The sequence below is a fragment of the Petaurus breviceps genome, unplaced genomic scaffold (assembly GCF_028583685.1).
Source record: "Petaurus breviceps papuanus isolate PSGF00001 unplaced genomic scaffold, PetGlider_PUasm1.0 387, whole genome shotgun sequence".
Lineage (NCBI taxonomy): Eukaryota > Metazoa > Chordata > Mammalia > Diprotodontia > Petauridae > Petaurus > Petaurus breviceps.
The window spans coordinates 1,386,296-1,393,629 of record NW_027186308.1 but is presented as its reverse complement, the minus strand read 5'-3'; the positions used below and the strand labels follow the sequence as shown (position 1 = coordinate 1,393,629).

Here is a 7,334-nt window from a genome sequence, read left to right as displayed (position 1 = left end):
CGGCTCTCGGCGCGCACGCGTGTCCGGGAGCCCAGGACTCCAAGTCCCAGAAGGCCGCACGTCCCTCCCTCCGCCCCCGCACCTCCCCCGCTCCGGAGTTCCAGCCAGCCTGCCAAGCCAGGCCCGGTCCAGTCCAGCCCAGCCCACTGTCCGCAGTCCGGTCCGGTCCAATCCAGTGTCTCCCGCAGCTGCTCCAGCTGCTGCCTCTCCCGCTGTAGGTGCCGGGGCCAGGGCCGGTGTCACCGCCGGGGCCGCCCCCTGCCCCGCACGAGATCCCAGGACTTTGGGGCTGCAGACACGTGACTCAGGTACGGGGGTCCCCCTCCCACCCCTTCCCTGCCTAGGGTCTGCCGTGGGGGGAGGGGGAAGGGAACGGTGCACCCGGGGTCCGGCCCTGCCTGCCCACGTGTGTGCCCGCCTTTAGTGCGGAGCATGGAGCCCGCGGGGTCCCGAACCCGCGGCTCCAGACCTGAATCCGAGCCAAGTGGGGGTCCAGGAGAGAACGGGATGGGAGAGGCAGGGGCCCTCCTGGCACCGAACCGGTGCAAGTGGGTGGGCCACATGGGGCTCTCAGAGGAGGCCCCAGATCTGGCAGAGGTCGGGGGCAGTCCGACCCCCGCCCCATTTTACAGGGAGGGAAACTAAGGCCCGGAGGGGGGAAGGCCCTTGCCCAGAGACACACGGGAGTTAAGGATTTGAAGCGTGGTTGCCCGGGATCCCCACAGGGTTGGGGACACACATGAAGTCAGTGGGGTCCCCTCCCTTCCCGGGCTGCCGCCTCTGCCTCAATGCTCCCCCCCCCCGCGAGGTCTTTGGGGAGGAACCATGCCGGGGTCCTCCCGGTGTGACGCCTCTATTCCCACGAGGAGTGGAAGGATCTGAAAAGTCTTGACCATGATGTACCCCCGCCCCCCGCGAGGGCACGGGGCGGGGGTGGGGGGGGCGCTGCCCGGGCCCGGGAGCTTCTAATGACTCCTCCATGGCCTCTCCTCCGACTCTCTATGGAGCTGGGGAGGAAGGAGGGGCGGTGACTAACGGACCCTCCGATCCAGGGACTCTGGAGGAGCCTCCTCCCTCCTCCGGGGCTCTCGGCGCGACCCAGGGTCTGCAGAGTCCGAGACCGTCGGATGCCAATGAAAATGGGTCACCCTTTGCAAGGACTGTGTGAGTGTGAGTCTGTGTGTGTGTGTGTGTGTGTGTCTAAGTGCGAGCATGATGTGATCGTGCGTCCGGGAAACCTGGGCTCCAGAGGACAAAGGGGCTGGGCTGAGAGGGACTGGCCCGGGCTGGAGAGCCCGGGGCCCCCTCAGCCCTTTCTGCAGCCTTTCCCCTAGTTCCCGAGCCTCTGCCCCAGTAAGATTGGGCATAAGGTGACCTCCGCGCACCCACGTGCACACACACGCGCGCACACACAGTAACACCAGCAGGCACAGGAACACACACACTCACACACACACACTCACTAACACACCGAACTTCCCTTTCTCTGAAGAGCCCTGCTGCATCTGGCCTCTGCCTCAGCCGGTGTGGCAGAAGGGAGGCCTGGCTCCCCCCACCTCCCACAGTCTCTGGCCCCAGCTCCCGGCCCTCTCCACGTGGGTGCTGGGGAATGGCCCCGGGCCGGGTCTAAACTGGAGTCTGCCCGCCTGTGCCACTTTCGAATTTGGGGCCTTAGTTTCCTAATCTGTAAAACCAAGGAGGCTGAAGGGGGTGCTCCTCCAAGCACCTTCTGGTGCCACATTGAGGGAGATAGTCCTGGCTGGATGACCCTGGGCCCTGTATTTTACAGCCTGTGAAATGGGAGGGTTGAACCAGACTGTCCCAGTTCATGGTCAGTGTAAAAAGTATCCCATGAGTGTGTGTATGTGTGCATATGTGAGCACACGCATGTATGTACACACACCCCCAGCCTTCAGGGGACCTCCAGTGGGGTCCTTCTGCTCCATGGCTTGCCCCTGGTGATGCCCCAGTGCCTGCCCTCAAGGAGCTTTCACTGTCTTTGTTGCTGGTCCCTCTGGGAGGAGTCATGGGGGTCAGGGTACAGTGTGTCAGCCTTTGAATGATCGGACCAGCTGGAGCTTGGAAGGTTCCACCACAGAGTGGGCACCAAGAGCCCAGACCACAAAATCCCTAGTGGGGAGGAGATAGGGTGCTATCCCCATTCCTGGTGCCCCTCAGGCGGCTGCCACACAGAGACCAGAAGCAAGGGCTCCCCTGGTTAATAGGGAGGCAGCAGACAAGTTCTCCAGGACAAACAGTTAATGATGGGGGGGGGGGCAGTGGAGGGGACTTCCTGTGGGGCAGAATTTTAGCTGGGACTTAAAGGAAGCCAGAGCTGAAGAGGGAGAGTGTTCCTGGCATGGGCACGGGCACAGCTGATGCAAAGGCAAGGAGTAGGAAATAGAGTTCCAAGTGTGAGGGAAAGAGAAGGCCAATCTGGGCTTTGCAAACCTTAAAGTGCTGAAGGAAGGGAAGGAGGGAGGGAGGGAGGAAGGAGTGAAAGGAGAAAGGAAAGAAGGCAGAAAGGAAAGGAGTGGAGGGAGGGGCATTTATTCAGACATTAATAGACACTAAGCACTTGGTACTGATGGGGCAGCCAGCCTGTGCCTGCCCTCCAGATGACTCCTAGCAGCTTAGGTTAACACCCCAGGGAAGCTGGAGAGGCCCCAGGGCCTGAGGGCATAGCAGCAAGCAGCAGAGCCCAGTTTGGCCCCCCCCCCCCCAGCTCCCAGGTCTTTCCATTGCCCCACCCCCACCCCAAAGAAGGCCTGGGCTTGGATCCTGCCCCTCTGCTGGCCAGAGGCCAGGTCGGACTTGCCTGACCTACCCAAATAGTAATAACTAGCATTTCCCTAGGACCAGGCTTGGGGCTGAGAACTTTACAAATATTATCTCACTTGATCCTTTGATCCCACAACCCTATTATTATCTCCATTTTGCACTCAGGGAAACTGAGGCAAACAGCGATCAAGTGACTTGCCCAAGGTCACACAAGGGAGGATCTGAGGCTAAATTTGAACTCGAGTGTTCAAGCCTCCCATGCCTGTCCATTCAGGACATGGTCAGGGAATGAGCCACATTCCCCATTGGCCTTACCCTCAAGGGTTCTAATAGACTCTACAGCTCTATTCCCCACTCATGCCCCTGTGGAAGCAGGTTGCCCCTCCAGAGACCTCCAGTTTAGCCGGATGGCTGGGGCGCACAGTGCTCTGTGCCCTCTGTCATTCAGTCCCTGGTGTTGTGGAGGGAGGGGGATGGACCTCCCCCTGCCCTCTGGTTGTCAGGACCCCCAGGCCCCGAGGGACTCAGGAGCCCCCAGGATGAGGTCATCCCTCAGACCAGGCCATGCTGGGAGGCCCCACCTGGCACCTGGTACCTTTCAGGCCCTACCCATCTTCCCCCTCCTCCTTCTCTGCCTGTCCCCCTCCCCCCTTCCTCTTTCTAGGCCCATCCTCCTCCCCTCTTCCTCCTCCCCCTTTCCTTCCTCCTCTCCCCCTCCTCTTCTTCCTCCTCTCTCCCCTTCCTTCTTCCTCACCCTTTCCTTCTTCTCCTCTCCTCTCCCCTCCCCCTTCCTTCCTCCTCTCCCCATCCTTCTCTTCCCCCTCCTCTTCTTCCTCCTCTCTCCCCTTCCTTCTTCCTCACCCTTTCCTTCTTCTCCTCTCTCCCCTCTCCCTTTCCTTCCTCCTCTCCCCCTCCCCCTCTTCCTCCCCTTCTCTCTCCTCCTCCGAAGCCTGGGCCGGGGGTGCCCCCAGCTGCCCCACGTGTTACAGATGAGGGGAAGGAGACCCTGAGAGGGCAGGACAAGGCAGGACCTGGGTCTCATGTTCAGTGATGGGACTCCTATCTTGTCTACATTTCAGCTCTGTGCTGGCCCTGCACACAGTAGGTGCTTACCAGACTCTGTGTTGTCCGTTTTATAAGTGGGTTATTGTTGTTTAAACCAAAGGTGTTGGCCCCCTGCTGAGTGTTTCCGGGAGGGCCTGCCTTCTACCCCACTAGCCTGGGAGGCCGACCAGGCCACAGCTGTCCTCACAGCCCCCTGCCTCAAGGTACACTGCCAGCCACTTCTGTCCTGGCAGCTTCCTGGGACTGGGACCTCTGATCTACACCCTTCTAAGTGGGGGACTGGAAGGGGTAGGAGATTCTCCTGAAGGCCAGGAGCAGGGGCTAGAGGGCCAGCCTAGAATGCCCCCAGATGGGGGCTGGGGGAGGACTCCAGCCTTTGTTAGCCTGTGGACTGGAAGATTATTTGCCTTTACTAAGCCAAGCAGAGAGATATAGAATAAGCTGGTGGGGCCAGTGGGGCTGGGCCAGGACCTGGAGGCCCTGGGCCCAACTGGCCTCCCCTAGCAGCTACTCCCAGCCTTGGTCTGGTGCTGGAGACACAGTCTTGAAGGGGAGAGATCCCAGGGCTCAAAGGCTAACTCTGAGTCTCCTTCCCAAAGTGGCCTTGGGTACAGTGTCTGAGGGCATATGTGACTGTGGAGTGGTCCTTTCCTGGGGCCTCAGTTTCCCCACCTGAAGAAGGAGAGGGTTGGTTAGATGGTCTCGAGGGGGTTTGGTCAGTTGTATGGCATCAGATCATTGCCATTCTCTGCCCACCCCATTTGCTGGCTCCTGTCCTCCAGCTGCTCTCAGCCCGATCTCATCAGCATTGGATCTTTGGAGGGGACACTGAGTCTGGGCTCTGCCCCCCACCCAGGAGCTCATCCTGGTTCCCAGCATGGGGGAGGATCTAGAGGTGAGTCAGTCCTTGGCACCCAGCCAGAGTGTCAGGTTACTACTGCTGGGGAAAGGCTCAGCTCTGGACTCTAGGCTTGCCCCTCTCCCCTCATTCTGGCTGTGGTCCTTCCCTGCCCCTCCCTTGATAAGCCCCGACTGACCTCCACAGGGGCTAATCACTGGGCAGGCCATCCCCAAGGGCGTGGGAAGGGACAAAGGTCGCTCTGCTCTTTCTGCCCCTGGGGAGAAGGACTGAGGCTCCAGCTGGAGTGCCCAGCACCGGGGAGGTGAGGAGGTGGGGATGTGGGGAGGTGGGGAGGTGGGGGAGGGGTGTGCAGATCAGTGAGGGCTGGGGAGGCAGGCCCAGAGAAGAGGAGGCTGGGGTCTCCTGCCACTGTCTGTCCATCTTGGGAAGATTGCGGTTCCTATTGTGCCTGGGCCCTTCCCTCTCTTACAGGATCCCATATGGGAATTCTGGCTATTCTGATCCATAGGGCTCAGGAGATTGTAAGCCTCCCAAAGGCAGGGCCTGTCTCGTTCTGGCCTTTGCCACCTTGGTGCTCACCCGGCCATGGCACCTCTAGAACGAATGAATGAGGAAGGGAGGCCAGACTTGGGGAGGGGAGAGGCCAGCACCCCCAAGCCCTCCAGTGGGGTCACCCAAGGAGCTGGCTCCAGATGGAGAAGGAGGGAGCAACCAAGGGAAAGTGGGCAGAACATGAGTTGAAAGGCCAAGGATGTGGGTTTGAAACGTGCCTGTCACATGCTTCCTGTGTAACCAGGAGAAAGTCCTGTTCCCTCGAACCTCATCTTTTTTCTGTGGCCTCTGAGGTCCCTCCGTCCCTGATCCTGGGAACCAAGGCAGGCTCTGGGCAGGGGAGTGAGACCAGACAGCGCTGGAAGTCAGAGCTGAATCAGGAGAGCTCGTGGGGAGGTCAGGGCACCAGCGCATTCAGCAGAGGGGCTGTGATGGGAAAAGGAAGAGGAAGGTCATGAAGGAGGCTGGATGAGCAGAGGGAAGCAAGGAGGGCCTCGATGGAAGACTTCTGGGGAGTCCTTAAGCCTGGCAGCCCCTCTGCTTCCTTGGCAATAGTGATGGAGGGGCAGGAAAAGAGGCAGGAAGTGCCAAAATGTTCACAATGGCAGGGATTCAGACACAAATGAGGAGGGAGAGTGCTCCAGGCATAGGGGACTGCCTGGGCAAAGGGCATGGAGGCAGGAGATGCTGGAAGGCCCATTTTGGGAAACATTAATGAGGGCATGCACAGATATCCACCCAAGGAGAGCAGAAAACCCAGAGGCCAGATGGAGCCTGGGCAAATGTAGTCCCAGAAAGATGTGAAGACAGCATGAATTTAGAGTTAGGGTTAGAGGCAGTGCCAATTTTTAGTACCTGCTTACCAAGAAAACAGCAAAGCCCCTTGGAAGTCTTTGTGTGGGGGCCACCCCTCAGGCTGCAGGGCCCCCCATGGCATGGCCCCAGGCCTCCAGCTGTACCCAGCACTCTTGGGGCTTTCAGTGGGGAAGGGGACACTCCTTCCTGCTCTCTCACTCCAGGTCAGACTGAGTAACCTCCAGAAACTATGCCCAGACAGGGCATCGAGACCAGGGACCAGGTGGAGTTATTTCTGGCACGCAAGACCAGCATCACCCTCCTGCCTCATCCAGTATGAGGAAATGTAATGCCTCATCCAGTAATGAGGAAAGATGGCATGTGTGGACCTCTTAAAAGAGAGCCTGAGGAGTGGCCTCCCTGTGTCCCCCAGGCTGGGAGCTTGTACCAGGCCATGGGACTGGGGCATCAGGGCTCTGGGGTCAGGAGGGCCTTCAAGGCCACCCAGTCCAAGCCCATCATCTTGCAGAGGAAGAAGCCTGGTGCAGGCCTCCCTCTGTTTGGGCCATCACAAGATGGTCAGGAGAGACGCCGCCCTGCCAGACAGGACTTTGGCCAGTCACCGCGGGGGCCCCAGGGTGGGTCCTTGGCTCAGCCTCATGGGGAGCAGCCAGAACTCATTAAATCCTGGAGAACGGAGTCATGCTGGCTCTACCCATCGGAGACTATTGATCCATCCATTTCCATGATAAATCATGAGCAGTCATGATTTATGCCAGCAGGGCAAGCTTTCCTGGTGGGTGAATGCTCTCCTTAGATGCAGTTCTCCACCCTATGGAGGGGACCAAGAAGCCAACTGTGTGACCCTGAGTCAATCATTCCACCCCCCTGAGCCTCAGTTTCTTCCACCATAAAGTGAGGAGTCTCCAAAGTCCCTTCCAGCTCTTCATGTGGGAGCCTGCGAGAGCCCTAGGCAGACACTGGGCTCTGGCTTCTCTGGGTCAGCTCCTGGCATGGGCTGGCTGTGCTCAGCCACCTAGTGGGGGCCATGACCCCTGGGGGCCCCCAAGTTCTGGGATTCTCTCCTTGTGGGGGCCCAGAGGAACATTCCCAGAATCCCCTCTCATTGTAAATGTCCAGCCATGTCCTCTTGTTCCTAAGGAGGAGGAAGGTGGGGCCTGTCTGGGAAACTTCACTGAGCCTTGGGGTCCCATTGTCAAGTCCTGGAGCATTTGTTAAATACCTGCTGTGTGCTAGAAAGGCAAAGTGGATCCCTGTC

The 7,334-nt window shown here is 59.3% G+C and overlaps 1 protein-coding gene across 1 annotated transcript in view; it reads left to right on the top strand.

The window, feature by feature from the left end:
- The first annotated feature begins 80 nt into the window (after positions 1–80).
- SLC19A1 (solute carrier family 19 member 1) overlaps positions 81–7,334 on the top strand; it is a 22,457-nt gene continuing 15,203 nt past the window's right edge. The window contains exon 1 of the mRNA XM_069100308.1: positions 81–308. The gene's annotated coding sequence lies outside the window, so the exon portion shown is untranslated. The remainder of the gene's footprint in view (positions 309–7,334) is intronic.